Genomic DNA, 17,500 nt, shown 5'->3' with positions numbered 1-17,500 from the left:
TAGTCGGACCTATAGGCCTAATTCTAAACCCAGCTCTAAACCTAACTAATCGGACCCATATGTCTAACCCTAACCCTATGCCTAATCCTAAACCCAGCTATAAAACCTAACTAGTCGGACCTATAGGCCTAATTCTAAACCCAGCTCTAAACCTAACTAGTCGGACCCATATGTCTAACCCTAACCCTAATTTATAATCTCACCCTTTAATTTGAGCCCTAATCTCAACCATTTGGGGTCAGAGGTCTAACCCTAACCCTAAAGAGTTAACCTGAACCCTAATCTTTACCATTTAGGGTCAGAGGTCTAACCCTAATCCTCATTTATAATCTTACCCTTTAAATCTGAACCCTAACCTTAACCATTTGGGATTAGATGTCTAACCCTAACCCTAATTTATTATCTTATCCTTTAATCTGAACCCTAATCTCAACCATTTGGGGTCATATGTCTAAACCTAACCCTAATTCATAATCTTACCCTTCAATCGGAACCCTAATTTTAACCATTTGGGGTCACAAACCTATCCTTAACCCTAATTTATATCTTACCCTTTAATCTGAACCCTAATCTTAACCATTTGGGGTCAGATGTCTAACCCTAACCCTAATTTATAATCTCACCCTGTAATCTGAACCCTAATCCTAACCATTTGGGGTCACAAATCTAACCTTAACCCTAATTTATAATCTTACCCCTTAATCTGAACCCTAATCTCCATGGGGAGTCAGATGTCTAACCCTAACCCTAATTTATATCTTACCCTGTAATCTGAACCCTAATCTTAACCATTTGGGGTCACAAGCCTAACCTTAACCCTAATTTATAATCCTACCCTTAATCTAAACCCTAATCTTAACCATTTGGGGTCACAAGCCTAACCTTAACCCTAATTTATAATCCTACCCTTAATCTGAACCCTAATCTTAACCATTTGGGGTTACAAGCCTAACCTTAACCCTAATTTATAATTCTACCCCTAATCTAAACCCTAATCTTTAACCATTTGGGGTCACAAGCCTAACCTTAACCCTAATTTATAATCTTACCCGTTAATCTGAACCCTAATCTTAACCATTTGAGGAACAGATGTCTAACCTTAACCCTAATTTATAATCTTACCCTTCCATCTAAACTTATAATCTTACCCGTTAATCTGAACCCTAATCTTAACCATTTGGGAACAGATGTCTAACCTTAACCCTATTTATAATCTTACCCTTCCATCTAAACCCTAATCTTAACCATTGGGGGTCACAAGCCTAACCTTAACCCTAATTTATAATCCTACCCTTAATCTAAACCCTAATCTTAACCATTTGGGGTCACAAGCCTAACCTTAACCCTAACCCTAACCCTCAACCATTTGGGGTCAGATGTCTAACCCTAACCCTAAAAAATTAACCTGAACCCTAATTTACAATCTTACCCTTTAATCTGAACCCTAACCTTAACCATTTGGGGCCAGATGTCTAACCCTAACCCTTATTTTTAATCTTACCCTTTAACCTGAACCCTAATCTTAACCACTTGGGGTGATAAGTTTAACCCTAACCCTAATTTATAATCCTACCCTTTAATCTGAACCCTAATCCTAACCATTGGGAGTCACAAGCCTAACCTTAACCCTAATTTAATATCTTACCCGTTAATCTGAACCCTAATCTTAACCATTTGGGGTCATATGTTCAACCCTAACCCTAATTTATAATCTTACCCTTTCATCTGAACCCTAATCTTAACCATTTGGGGTCATATATCTAAACCTGACCCTAATTTATAATCTTACCCTTCAATCTGAACCCTAATCTTAACCATTTGGGGTCATATGTCTAAACCTAACCCTAATTTATAATCTTACCCTTTCATCTGAACCCTAATCTTAACCATTTGGGGTCAGATGTCTAACCCTAACCCTAATTTATAATCTTACCCTTCAATCTGAACCCTAATCTTAACCATTTGGGGTCAGATGTCTAACCCTAACCCTAATTTATAATCTTACCCTTCAATCTGAACCCTAATCTTAACCATTTGGGGTCAGATATCTAACCCTAACCCTAATTTATAATCTTACCCTTTAATCTGAACCCTAATCTTAACCATTTGGGGTTATATGTCTAAACCTAACCCTAATTTATAATCTTACCCTTCAATCTGAACCCTAATCTTAACCATTTGGGGTCATATATCTAACCCTAACCCTAATTTACAACTTTACCCTTTAATCTGAACCCTAATCTTAACCATTTGGGGTCAGATGTCTAAACCTAACCCTAATTTATTATCCTACCCTTCAATCTGAACCCTAATCTTAACCATTTGGGGTCATATATCTAACCCTAACCCTAACCCTAACCGAAGGATGGGAATGATTTCTGACCAAATAGGACAAAATAATAAGGCACAGTATTATCTTTAGATTATACCTTAATTACTTATGAGTGTACCTTTTTAACTTTGCCCTTAGTCGGACCGCGAAACTTTGTGGTTAGACTGAGAGTAGAAGAGGTCAACTGACCAATTCTACTGAGTGAAGGCGTTTAAACATCCGCTTATATTCACTCTTAAAATAGGAAAGGGGTTGAGAACACAATAGAAATGATATCTGGATTTAATTTAATATATACCACTCTAACTTTACTCTTAAATAGATAAATACATTTTGGGTACAATGAGTTTAAAAATAAAATAATATAGATATATAAAAAATATTTTTAATATAAGTCTGAACGGATTTATAAGGATTTTTTATTATAATACACTGTATATTATAATTGACTTGCAGTTCATGGAGTAACCACTATGAGTGCTAAGGGTCATGTTACCTTCAATTCCGCCGGATCTAACGTCACTTCCGGTTGGCGGCAATATTATTATTGCCTTGCAGTTCATGGAGTAACCACTATGAGTGCTAAGGGTCATGTTACCTTTAATTCCGCCGGATCTAACGTCACTTCCGGTGGGCGGCAATACCACTTCCGGGCTAGTAATTACATGTGGCGGCGGCTGAGAGAGCATGTGTATTAAGATTCTACTAAAATCCTCTGACATCCACATGAAATACTGGTCTTTCAACATCGAGAGTGAGTACGTGTGATTATTAACATGTTAGAGACCAGATATCAGGGTCCATTTGTGTAAAAATAAATTTTAAATACTTACATAAATAAATAATTTCAATATACACTTCACAAGATGGCTGACTCTAATCATCTTTACTAATTCTCTCTGGAAATGAGAACCATTCTATTTTCAATTAGATTTAAAGTTTAACACTATTGGGCTGTGAGTGTGTGGGTGTGTTTGTGTATATTTGAGCTTTTTCAATTAGATTTAAAGTTTAATTCAGGCCTCTCAGGTGGATATAAGGAGGGTGGATTTATCTTTGATTAGACAGCACCCCATGGCTGTTCATAATTGATTTAATCCGGTTTCCTCCATTTTTGACAGGTCCTGTTTTGGCTATTTGTGTCTGTGTGTCCCTCTGTGTTAGCTATTTCAATTAGATTTAAAGTTAAGTTCAGGCCTCTCAGGTGGATAAAGGGAGGTGGATTTGCCTTTGATTAGACAGCACCCCATGGCTGTTCATAATTGATTTAATCCGGTTTCCCCCATTGTTGACAGGTCCTGGTTTAACTATTGGTGTCTGTGTGTCTCTCTCTCTCTCTCTCTCTCTCGCTCTATGTGTACCCACCTCAAAGCTCACTGACCTGACCTACCTACCTGTCCTTTTCCCCAAGTTGGGACCGTTTAGAAAATAACACAACACCGGGGACTTGATCATCCCCGGCTGGGGCCACCCTGGTTTGAGAGTGTCTGGTGATAATGGCCGAAACACTCGATGATCTCTGGGTCCATCACTGAGGATGTGTTCAAAACAAGTATAAAGGACTAGTTTGTTCCCCAAAAAACCTCTTTTTTTGAGAACAAACAACTACTGACTATCTGTCACCATAACCTCTTCTCCCAAGTGAAAAAGAGGTGCACTTGCACTACCAGCTGCCGCCACTAGATGGAGACAGGAGACCACAAATGGAGGACTGGCGGACAGGAGAGGTATATGCACCACTCTGACCTTTTGCCTAATCCTAAATTACTTCTCCATAAAAGGTTATTTTACTCTCAACTCCAACCATTAAAATTTACTTAAGGTACACTCTTACCCTTAGTCCCAGCTCTAAACTTAACCAGTCGGGCCTATATGCCTAATCCTAAAAACAATATTATTCATAGACTATCTTCCCCTCAGTTTGACCACTAATCCCAACCACTCGGGCTCTTTGCCTAAACCTAAACCACATTCTCTCTCCACTTTTTCATTCTGCTCTTCCAACCCCCTCTGGTCCGAGCCCCTTTGAGGATGACGAAAGGATTACGGGCCATAAAGAAACCTTTCTTTCCGCTCCCTTTTTGGTCGAGCCTTTCTGGGGATGACGAAAGGAAGGGGGTTATAAACAGATTCGGCCAAAGCGGCAAGGGGAGACTTCGGCGGTAACCACTAATGAACCTCTCTGTCTCTGTCCTTCAAGCTTTAATTACTCTGTCTACTTCACCTTTACACACTTATGACTCAGTCATGATGCTAAGCTAGGGCATGAGCCGACACGTCTCTAGCGCGCGTGCCTCTCCTTGGATCCCTGTATAACCATGAAGTCGTCGGGCGACATGGGGGGATCCGGTGGTCCTTACAAAAACCTAACCCTAACCCTAACCCTAACCCTAACCCTAACCCTAACCCTAACCCTATGAAGGGTCTACATGAGTGTATACATGTTTTAAATAGTAGGATACCTCCAGGGCGCATCACCACATTTTACAAGCCAGGGAAGGTGCATGGGTAAACATTGTTTAATTGTTTAAGTGTTTTTAAATGTGTGGAACAGTGTTTTGTCACTTTCAAAACTCTCCTGTCATTGACCGGAGAAATTGGTTTGATCTTGTATTCAATCTGGTCATTAATATTCCAGTGAGACGAAGTACGTACATTGACCGGAGTGATCCCATGTTAATTTTGTCCAAAAACCGGAGCATTCCCTAGCCCTAACCATACCAAGTTTGTTATCCCTGTGATGTTTTAAATATTTGACATTGTCCAATGTCTCAATCTTCACACCAACACATCATGGCGTATATAGCAACGTTTATCAGCTCCCTCTGTCAATGTATTGTGAAGATATGCGCTTGTCCAGTTGTAATGGAGATGATCTCTCAGCTGTAGATCACGGTCTCCATTACGTATTATATAGTTTCACTCTTAGTGAAGCATATTCATTTGTTCCACAATAAAACATTGCACAGGAAGCATTTCATTTACAAAAAATGACAAGAGCTTGTGTGGCGTTCAAACCCGTTTATTGAATGGTTGACGTCAGTATGAGAAACATATATTAATCCTTAATGCTGACGGAGGGCTGGATTTGCACGCCAACCTAAGGGGGGTGAAAAAAGCGTGATTAGCGATTCTAGTAATTTATAAGCTGTTTAGACTAAGCAATATACATTTCTGTTATATATTTGTCATATCATCCCTGCAGTACTTATCATAACTCACCTCCCCGTTCTCCTGTCATAGGTCCCAGGTTCCGTCACCGTAAAGACTCCCCAGGGAAACAGCGAGACCTGTTTTATCATTCCGGGTGGGGTTATTGAGCAGGATGGAGGAAGGGGTGGTTTTTTATTGTGTACATTGATGTTTGTTTGTAATATTTTTTCTTTCATAAATTAATTAGGTATTATTGAATTCTCAGCAGGAAACCGATGGACTGTCCACTAAAAGTTAGGAATGAGTCCTTACCCCAAGTGAAGGAGTTCAAGTATCTCTGGGTCTTGATGGGCTTCGAGCAGGACCACGGCAACAGGCCTAGTCACGGTTCATGATAGAGAACAATCCTGTAGTACTGCAAACCTGCAAGAGGAGGGACACAAAAACTCCGGGGAGCGATGCCCCGGGGGTTGAGTTAGTGATATGTATTCGTGAATGTATAGAGGAAGTCTAAGTGTAGACCACCCTGGCTTATTTGGAGTGCCCTCAGGGGCAAAAGTAAAGGTAACTTTCTGTCTGTCCATTTGGTCACCCGTGTCTCCAATGTAAAGTCCTAAGATTGTACATTTGGAAAATTAAAGTCCCTAACGGGGAGTAAGTGATATGCATTAATGAATGTATACATAGAGAGGAAGTCCAAGCCTATAAGAGCATAAACAAGGGACTGGTCCAAGGTCAGCCCGAGCTAAAGCTGCAAAGAGGACAGAGACCAGCGTTAATACAAGTTGAACACTGTGCACTAACAGAGGATTCCACATCAAACCAGCGCCAAAACTGCCTTCACCACCTCAGACCACCAAAATCACAACGTTGACCACCTCAGCGGTGGTTTGAGGTGGTCAACGCGGTGGTTTTGGCGGTCTGAGGTGTGGTGAACGTGGTTGTTTTGGCGGTCTGAGGTGGTGAAGGCAATTTTGGCGCCGATTTGATGTAGAAACCTCTGTTAATACAAGTTGAACACCGTGCACCGTGCTGGTCCGTCCCCTTGCAGCTTCAGCTCGGGCTGACGTTGGACCAGCCTCTAGTTTATGCTCCTATAGGCTTAGGCTTCCTCTCTATGTATACATTCATTAATGTGTATCACTAACTCAGCATTAGGAACTTGAATTTTCCAAATGTACAATCCTAGGACTTTACATCGGAGACGCGGGTTCCCAAATGGACACACAGAAAAGTACCCTCACTTTTGCCCCTGAGTGCACTAAAAATAAGCCAGGATGCTACACCGCCAACACTACCGCGTTCAGCACCTCAAACGACCGCCAACACCACCACGTTCACCACCTCAAACGACCGCCAAAGAAAACGCGTTCGCCACCTCAAACGACCGTAAACACAACCGCCTTCGCCACCTCAAACGACCGCCAAAACTACCACGTTCACAAACAACCCCATAACAACCACGTTCAATGCTTCAAACAATGCGTTCAAATCAATCAAACATCAACTTTTTGCAGAGAAAAAACACACTGCAATTCCTGCAAAGACAATACAAATGACAAAGTTGACTTACATGAAAATGAAGGATCCATGATGATGTCAGACAGTTTCCCTGTCACTCCAAAGACGTTACGATGGGCTTCGAGATGGACAAGGGCAACAGGCTCTTTCACGGTTCATGATCCAAACCCATCCTGTAATACTGCAAACCTGCAAGAGAAGGGACACAAAAACTCCGGGGAGCGATGCCCCGGGGGTTGCGTTAGTGATATGTATTAATGAATGTATAGAGGAAGTCTAAGTGTAGACCACCCTGGCTTATTTGGAGTGCCCTCAGGGGCAAAAGTAAAGGTAACTTCTGTCTGTCCATTTGGTCACCCGTGTCTCCAATGTAAAGTCCTAAGATTGTACATTTGGAAAATTAAAGTCCCTAACGGGGAGTAAGTGATATGCATTAATGAATGTATACATAGAGAGGAAGTCCAAGCCTATAAGAGCATAAACAAGGGACTGGTCCAAGGTCAGCCCAAGCTAAAGCTGCAAAGAGGACAGAGACCAGCGTTAATACAAGTTGAACACTGTGCACTAACAGAGGATTCCACATCAAACCAGCGCCAAAACTGCCTTCACCACCTCTGACCACCAAAATCACAACGTTGACCACCTCAGCGGTGGTTTGAGGTGGTCAACGCGGTGGTTTTGGCGGTCTGAGGTGTGGTGAACGTGGTTGTTTTGGCGGTCTGAGGTGGTGAAGGCAATTTTGGCGCCGATTTGATGTAGAAACCTCTGTTAATACAAGTTGAACACCGTGCACCGTGCTGGTCCGTCCCCTTACAGCTTCAGCTCGGGCTGACGTTGGACCAGCCTCTAGTTTATGCTCCTATAGGCTTAGGCTTCCTCTCTATGTATACATTCATTAATGTGTATCACTAACTCAGCATTAGGAACTTGAATTTTCCAAATGTACAATCCTAGGACTTTACATCGGAGACGCGGGTTCCCAAATGGACACACAGAAAAGTACCCTCACTTTTGCCCCTGAGTGCACTAAAAATAAGCCAGGATGCTACACCGCCAACACTACCGCGTTCAGCACCTCAAACGACCGCCAAAGAAAACGCGTTCGCCACCTCAAACGACTTTAAACACAACCGCCTTCACCACCTCAAACGACCGCCAAAACTACCACGTTCACAAACAACTCCATAACAACCACGTTCAATGCTTCAAACAATGCGTTCAAATCAATCAAACATCAACTTTTTGCAGAGAAAAAACACACTGCAATTCCTGCAAAGACAATACAAATGACAAAGTTGACTTACATGAAAATGAAGGATCCATGATGATGTCAGACAGTTTCCCTGTCACTCCAAAGACGTTACGATGGGCTTCGAGATGGACAAGGGCAACAGGCTCTTTCACGGTTCATGATCCAAACCCATCCTGTAATACTGCAAACCTGCAAGAGAAGGGACACAAAAACTCCGGGGAGCGATGCCCCGGGGGTTGCGTTAGTGATATGTATTAATGAATGTATAGAGGAGGTCTAAGTGTAGACCACCCTGGCTTATTTGGAGTGCCTTCAGGGGCAAAAGTAAAGGTAACTTTCTGTCTGTCCATTTGGTCACCCGTGTCTCCAATGTAAAGTCCTAAGATTGTACATTTGGAAAATTAAAGTCCCTAACGGGGAGTAAGTGATATGCATTAATGAATGTATACATAGAGAGGAAGTCCAAGCCTATAAGAGCATAAACAAGGGACTGGTCCAAGGTCAGCCCGAGCTAAAGCTGCAAAGAGGACAGAGACCAGCGGTAATACAAGTTGAACACTGTGCACTAACAGAGGATTCCACATCAAACCAGCGCCAAAACTGCCTTCACCACCTCAGACCACCAAAATCACCACGTTGACCACCTCAGCGGTCGTTTGAGGTGGTGAACGCGGTGGTTTTGGCGGTCTGAGGTGTGGTGAACGTGGTTGTTTTGGCGGTCTGAGGTGGTGAAGGCAATTTTGGCGCCGATTTGATGTAGAAACCTCTGTTAATACAAGTTGAACACCGTGCACCGTGCTGGTCCGTCCCCTTGCAGCTTTAGCTCGGGCTGACGTTGGACCAGCCTCTAGTTTATGCTCCTATAGGCTTAGGCTTCCTCTCTATGTATACATTCATTAATGTGTATCACTAACTCAGCATTAGGGCCTTGAATTTTCCAAATGTACAATCCTAGGACTTTACATCGGAGACGCGGGTTCCCAAATGGACACACAGAAAAGTACCCTCACTTTTGCCCCTGAGTGCACTAAAAATAAGCCAGGATGCTACACCGCCAACACTACCGCGTTCAGCACCTCAAACGACCGCCAACACCACCACGTTCACCACCTCAAACGACCGCCAAATAAAACGCGTTCAGCACCTCAAACGACCGCCAACACCACCACGTTCACCACCTCAAACGACCGCCAAAGAAAAAGCGTTCGCCACCTCAAACGACTTTAAACACAACCGCCTTCGCCACCTCAAACGACCGCCAAAACTACCACGTTCACAAACAACCCCATAACAACCACGTTCAATGCTTCAAACAATGCGTTCAAATCAATCAAACATCAAGTTTTTGCAGAGAAAAAACACACTGCAATTCCTGCAAAGACAATACAAATGACAAAGTTGACTTACATGAAAATGAAGGATCCATGATGATGTCAGACAGTTTCCCTGTCACTCCAAAGACGTTACGATGGGCTTCGAGATGGACCAGGGCAACAGGCTCTGTCACGGTTCATGATCCAAACCCATCCTGTAATACTGCAAACCTGCAAGAGAAGGGACACAAAAACTCCGGGGAGCGATGCCCCGGGGGTTGCGTTAGTGATATGTATTAATGAATGTATAGAGGAAGTCTAAGTGTAGACCACCCTGGCTTATTTGGAGTGCCCTCAGGGGCAAAAGTAAAGGTAACTTTCTGTCTGTCCATTTGGTCACCCGTGTCTCCAATGTAAAGTCCTAAGATTGTACATTTGGAAAATTAAAGTCCCTAACGGGGAGTAAGTGATATGCATTAATGAATGTATACATAGAGAGGAAGTCCAAGCCTATAAGAGCATAAACAAGGGACTGGTCCAAGGTCAGCCCGAGCTAAAGCTGCAAAGAGGACAGAGACCAGCGTTAATACAAGTTGAACACTGTGCACTAACAGAGGATTCCACATCAAACCAGCGCCAAAACTGCCTTCACCACCTCAGACCACCAAAATCACAACGTTGACCACCTCAGCGGTGGTTTGAGGTGGTCAACGCGGTGGTTTTGGCAGTCTGAGGTGTGGTGAACGTGGTTGTTTTGGCGGTCTGAGGTGGTGAAGGCAATTTTGGCGCCGATTTGATGTAGAAACCTCTGTTAATACAAGTTGAACACCGTGCACCGTGCTGGTCCGTCCCCTTGCAGCTTCAGCTCGGGCTGACGTTGGACCAGCCTCTAGTTTATGCTCCTATAGGCTTAGGCTTCCTCTCTATGTATACATTCATTAATGTGTATCACTAACTCAGCATTAGGAACTTGAATTTTCCAAATGTACAATCCTAGGACTTTACATCGGAGACGCGGGTTCCCAAATGGACACACAGAAAAGTACCCTCACTTTTGCCCCTGAGTGCACTAAAAATAAGCCAGGATGCTACACCGCCAACACTACCGCGTTCAGCACCTCAAACGACCGCCAACACCACCACGTTCACCACCTCAAACGACCGCCAAAGAAAACGCGTTCGCCACCTCAAACGACCGTAAACACAACCGCCTTCGCCACCTCAAACGACCGCCAAAACTACCACGTTCACAAACAACCCCATAACAACCACGTTCAATGCTTCAAACAATGCGTTCAAATCAATCAAACATCAACTTTTTGCAGAGAAAAAACACACTGCAATTCCTGCAAAGACAATACAAATGACAAAGTTGACTTACATGAAAATGAAGGATCCATGATGATGTCAGACAGTTTCCCTGTCACTCCAAAGACGTTACGATGGGCTTCGAGATGGACAAGGGCAACAGGCTCTTTCACGGTTCATGATCCAAACCCATCCTGTAATACTGCAAACCTGCAAGAGAAGGGACACAAAAACTCCGGGGAGCGATGCCCCGGGGGTTGCGTTAGTGATATGTATTAATGAATGTATAGAGGAAGTCTAAGTGTAGACCACCCTGGCTTATTTGGAGTGCCCTCAGGGGCAAAAGTAAAGGTAACTTCTGTCTGTCCATTTGGTCACCCGTGTCTCCAATGTAAAGTCCTAAGATTGTACATTTGGAAAATTAAAGTCCCTAACGGGGAGTAAGTGATATGCATTAATGAATGTATACATAGAGAGGAAGTCCAAGCCTATAAGAGCATAAACAAGGGACTGGTCCAAGGTCAGCCCAAGCTAAAGCTGCAAAGAGGACAGAGACCAGCGTTAATACAAGTTGAACACTGTGCACTAACAGAGGATTCCACATCAAACCAGCGCCAAAACTGCCTTCACCACCTCTGACCACCAAAATCACAACGTTGACCACCTCAGCGGTCGTTTGAGGTGGTCAACGCGGTGGTTTTGGCGGTCTGAGGTGTGGTGAACGTGGTTGTTTTGGCGGTCTGAGGTGGTGAAGGCAATTTTGGCGCCGATTTGATGTAGAAACCTCTGTTAATACAAGTTGAACACCGTGCACCGTGCTGGTCCGTCCCCTTACAGCTTCAGCTCGGGCTGACGTTGGACCAGCCTCTAGTTTATGCTCCTATAGGCTTAGGCTTCCTCTCTATGTATACATTCATTAATGTGTATCACTAACTCAGCATTAGGAACTTGAATTTTCCAAATGTACAATCCTAGGACTTTACATCGGAGACGCGGGTTCCCAAATGGACACACAGAAAAGTACCCTCACTTTTGCCCCTGAGTGCACTAAAAATAAGCCAGGATGCTACACCGCCAACACTACCGCGTTCAGCACCTCAAACGACCGCCAAAGAAAACGCGTTCGCCACCTCAAACGACTTTAAACACAACCGCCTTCACCACCTCAAACGACCGCCAAAACTACCACGTTCACAAACAACTCCATAACAACCACGTTCAATGCTTCAAACAATGCGTTCAAATCAATCAAACATCAACTTTTTGCAGAGAAAAAACACACTGCAATTCCTGCAAAGACAATACAAATGACAAAGTTGACTTACATGAAAATGAAGGATCCATGATGATGTCAGACAGTTTCCCTGTCACTCCAAAGACGTTACGATGGGCTTCGAGATGGACAAGGGCAACAGGCTCTTTCACGGTTCATGATCCAAACCCATCCTGTAATACTGCAAACCTGCAAGAGAAGGGACACAAAAACTCCGGGGAGCGATGCCCCGGGGGTTGCGTTAGTGATATGTATTAATGAATGTATAGAGGAGGTCTAAGTGTAGACCACCCTGGCTTATTTGGAGTGCCTTCAGGGGCAAAAGTAAAGGTAACTTTCTGTCTGTCCATTTGGTCACCCGTGTCTCCAATGTAAAGTCCTAAGATTGTACATTTGGAAAATTAAAGTCCCTAACGGGGAGTAAGTGATATGCATTAATGAATGTATACATAGAGAGGAAGTCCAAGCCTATAAGAGCATAAACAAGGGACTGGTCCAAGGTCAGCCCGAGCTAAAGCTGCAAAGAGGACAGAGACCAGCGGTAATACAAGTTGAACACTGTGCACTAACAGAGGATTCCACATCAAACCAGCGCCAAAACTGCCTTCACCACCTCAGACCACCAAAATCACCACGTTGACCACCTCAGCGGTCGTTTGAGGTGGTGAACGCGGTGGTTTTGGCGGTCTGAGGTGTGGTGAACGTGGTTGTTTTGGCGGTCTGAGGTGGTGAAGGCAATTTTGGCGCCGATTTGATGTAGAAACCTCTGTTAATACAAGTTGAACACCGTGCACCGTGCTGGTCCGTCCCCTTGCAGCTTTAGCTCGGGCTGACGTTGGACCAGCCTCTAGTTTATGCTCCTATAGGCTTAGGCTTCCTCTCTATGTATACATTCATTAATGTGTATCACTAACTCAGCATTAGGGCCTTGAATTTTCCAAATGTACAATCCTAGGACTTTACATCGGAGACGCGGGTTCCCAAATGGACACACAGAAAAGTACCCTCACTTTTGCCCCTGAGTGCACTAAAAATAAGCCAGGATGCTACACCGCCAACACTACCGCGTTCAGCACCTCAAACGACCGCCAACACCACCACGTTCACCACCTCAAACGACCGCCAAATAAAACGCGTTCAGCACCTCAAACGACCGCCAACACCACCACGTTCACCACCTCAAACGACCGCCAAAGAAAAAGCGTTCGCCACCTCAAACGACTTTAAACACAACCGCCTTCGCCACCTCAAACGACCGCCAAAACTACCACGTTCACAAACAACCCCATAACAACCACGTTCAATGCTTCAAACAATGCGTTCAAATCAATCAAACATCAAGTTTTTGCAGAGAAAAAACACACTGCAATTCCTGCAAAGACAATACAAATGACAAAGTTGACTTACATGAAAATGAAGGATCCATGATGATGTCAGACAGTTTCCCTGTCACTCCAAAGACGTTACGATGGGCTTCGAGATGGACCAGGGCAACAGGCTCTGTCACGGTTCATGATCCAAACCCATCCTGTAATACTGCAAACCTGCAAGAGAAGGGACACAAAAACTCCGGGGAGCGATGCCCCGGGGGTTGCGTTAGTGATATGTATTAATGAATGTATAGAGGAAGTCTAAGTGTAGACCACCCTGGCTTATTTGGAGTGCCCTCAGGGGCAAAAGTAAAGGTAACTTTCTGTCTGTCCATTTGGTCACCCGTGTCTCCAATGTAAAGTCCTAAGATTGTACATTTGGAAAATTAAAGTCCCTAACGGGGAGTAAGTGATATGCATTAATGAATGTATACATAGAGAGGAAGTCCAAGCCTATAAGAGCATAAACAAGGGACTGGTCCAAGGTCAGCCCGAGCTAAAGCTGCAAAGAGGACAGAGACCAGCGTTAATACAAGTTGAACACTGTGCACTAACAGAGGATTCCACATCAAACCAGCGCCAAAACTGCCTTCACCACCTCAGACCACCAAAATCACAACGTTGACCACCTCAGCGGTGGTTTGAGGTGGTCAACGCGGTGGTTTTGGCAGTCTGAGGTGTGGTGAACGTGGTTGTTTTGGCGGTCTGAGGTGGTGAAGGCAATTTTGGCGCCGATTTGATGTAGAAACCTCTGTTAATACAAGTTGAACACCGTGCACCGTGCTGGTCCGTCCCCTTGCAGCTTCAGCTCGGGCTGACGTTGGACCAGCCTCTAGTTTATGCTCCTATAGGCTTAGGCTTCCTCTCTATGTATACATTCATTAATGTGTATCACTAACTCAGCATTAGGAACTTGAATTTTCCAAATGTACAATCCTAGGACTTTACATCGGAGACGCGGGTTCCCAAATGGACACACAGAAAAGTACCCTCACTTTTGCCCCTGAGTGCACTAAAAATAAGCCAGGATGCTACACCGCCAACACTACCGCGTTCAACACCTCAAACGACCGCCAACACCACCACGTTCACCACCTCAAACGACCGCCAAAGAAAACGCGTTCGCCACCTCAAACGACCGTAAACACAACCGCCTTCGCCACCTCAAACGACCGCCAAAACAACGGTGTTCTCCACCTCAAACGACCGCAAACACAACCGCCTTCACCACCTCAAACGACAACCAAAACTACCACGTTCACAAACAACCCCATAACAACCACGTTCAATGCTTCAAACAATGCGTTCAAATCAATCAAACATCAACTTTTTGCAGAGAAAAAACACACTGCAATTCCTGCAAACACAATATAAATGACAAAGTTGACTTACATGAAAATGAAGGATCCATGATGATGTCAGACAGTTTCCCTGTCACTCCAAAGACGTTACGATGGGCTTCGAGATGGACCAGGGCAACAGGCTCTGTCACGGTTCATGATCCAAACCCATCCTGTAATACTGCAAACCTGCAAGAGAAGGGACACAAAAACTCCGGGGAGCGATGCCCCGGGTGTTGAGTTAGTGATATGTATTAATGAATGTATAGAGAAAGTCTAAGTGTAGACCACCCTGGCTTATTTGGAGTGCCCTCAGGGGCAAAAGTAAAGGTAACTTTCTGTCTGTCCATTTGGTCACCCGTGTCTCCAATGTAAAGTCCTAAGATTGTACATTTGGAAAATTAAAGTCCCTAACGGGGAGTAAGTGATATGCATTAATGAATGTATACATAGAGAGAAAGTCCAAGCCTATAAGAGCATAAACAAGGGACTGGTCCAAGGTCAGCCCGAGCTAAAGCTGCAAAGAGGACAGAGACCAGCGTTAATACAAGTTGAACACTGTGCACTAACAGAGGATTCCACATCAAACCAGCGCCAAAACTGCCTTCACCACCTCAGACCACCAAAATCACCACGTTGACCACCTCAGCGGTCGTTTGAGGTGGTCAACGCGGTGGTTTTGGCGGTCTGAGGTGTGGTGAACGTGGTTGTTTTGGCGGTCTGAGGTGGTGAAGGCAATTTTGGCACCGATTTGATGTAGAAACCTCTGTTAATACAAGTTGAACACCGTGCACCGTGCTGGTCCGTCCCCTTGCAGCTTTAGCTCGGGCTGACGTTGGACCAGCCTCTAGTTTATGCTCCTATAAGCTTGGGCTTCCTCTCTATGTATACATTCATTAATGTGTATCACTAACTCAGCATTAGGGCCTTGAATTTTCCAAATGTACAATCCTAGGACTTTACATCGGAGACGCGGGTTCCCAAATGGACACACAGAAAAGTACCCTCACTTTTGCCCCTGAGTGCACTAAAAATAAGGCAGGATGCTACACCGCCAACACTACCGCGTTCAGCACCTCAAACGACCGCCAACACCACCACATTCACCACCTCAAACGACCGCCAAAGAAAACACGTTCGCCACCTCAAACGACCGTAAACACAACCGCCTTCGCCACCTCAAACGACCGCCAAAACAACGGTGTTCTCCACCTCAAACGACCGTAAACACAACCGCCTTCGCCACCTCAAACGACAGCCAAAACTACCACGTTCACAAACAACCCCATAACAACCACGTTCAATGCTTCAAACAATGCGTTCAAATCAATCAAACATCAACTTTTTGCAGAGAAAAAACACACTGCAATTCCTGCAAAGACAATACAAATGACAAAGTTGACTTACATGAAAATGAAGGATCCATGATGATGTCAGACAGTTTCCCTGTCACTCCAAAGACGTTACGATGGGCTTCGAGATGGACCAGGGCAACAGGCTCTGTCACGGTTCATGATCCAAACCCATCCTGTAATACTGCAAACCTGCAAGAGGAGGGACACAAAAACTCCGGGGAGCGATGCCCCGGGGGTTGAGTTAGTGATATGCATTAATGAATGTATACATAGAGAGGAAGTCTAAGCCTATAGGAGCATAAACTAGGAGCTGGTCCAAGGTCAGCCCGAGCTAAATTCTTTAGAGACCAGCGTTAATACAAGTTGAACAATCTGTACTAACAGAGGATTCCACATCAAACCAGCACCAACTGCCTTCGCCACCTCAGACAACCAAAACTACCACATTCACCACCTCAGACCGCCAAAACCGCCGCGCTCGCCACCTCATAAACATCCTCCTTCACCACCTCAAACGACGCCAAAACTACCACGTTCACCACCTCAGACCTCCAAAACCACTGCGTTCACCATCTAAAACGACCTCAAACACAACCGCCTTGACCACCACAAACGACAGCCAAAACTACCACGTTCAATGCTTCAAACAATGCGTTCAAATCAATTAAACATCAACTTTTTGTAGAAAAAAAAAAAACTGCAATTCCTGCAAAGACAATACAAATGACAAAGTCAACTTACATGAAAATGAAGGATCCATGATGGTGTCAGAAAGTTTCCCTGTCACTCCAAAGACGTTACGATGGGCTTTGAGCAGGACCACAGCAACAGGCTCTGTCACGGTTCATGATCCAGACCCATCCTGTGATACTGCAAACCTGCAAGAGGAGGGACACAAAAACTGTGGGAGCGATGCCCCGGGGGTTGAGTTAGTGATATGCATTAATGATTGTATACAGATAGAGGAAGTCCAAGTGTATTGTAAATGGCTACAGCCTGAGATCGAATGCTGTGGTTGTATTAAATGTGCCAACTGCTAGGACTGTCTTAGGGAATACAGCTTTTAGATGCGCAGCTCCGCTAACTTGGAACAGTTTGCAAAAGGAAAGTTGAGCAGTTTGGTTCCATTACATGTTTTTAAAGCAAGGATAGATGCTATCCAATCGGAAACTGTTGGTATCTGTAAATGCTACTAGCTATACAAACTGTAGTCAATGTAAATATGCCATATGATGTCCTCTTTGTTTTTCTGTCATGTTTGTATTCATGTTGGAACCTACTTG

At 44.3% G+C, this 17,500-nt stretch overlaps 1 long non-coding RNA gene across 1 annotated transcript; it reads right to left on the bottom strand.

The window, feature by feature from the left end:
• Nucleotides 1–4,995: 4,995 nt before the first annotated feature.
• LOC307023527 lies at nucleotides 4,996–5,964 on the bottom strand. Its single transcript, XR_013803731.1, has 3 exons — nucleotides 5,798–5,964; nucleotides 5,555–5,622; nucleotides 4,996–5,432 (listed from the first exon to the last, which is right to left on the bottom strand). It is a non-coding gene; the product is annotated as an uncharacterized lncRNA (long non-coding RNA).
• Between the last annotated feature and the right edge of the window lie 11,536 nt (nucleotides 5,965–17,500).

Source organism: Notothenia rossii (assembly GCF_949606895.1).
Source record: "Notothenia rossii genome assembly, chromosome: 11".
Taxonomy (NCBI): domain Eukaryota; kingdom Metazoa; phylum Chordata; class Actinopteri; order Perciformes; family Nototheniidae; genus Notothenia; species Notothenia rossii.
Note: the sequence above shows the minus strand (reverse complement) of the source record. Positions and strands in the feature narration are given on the sequence as shown.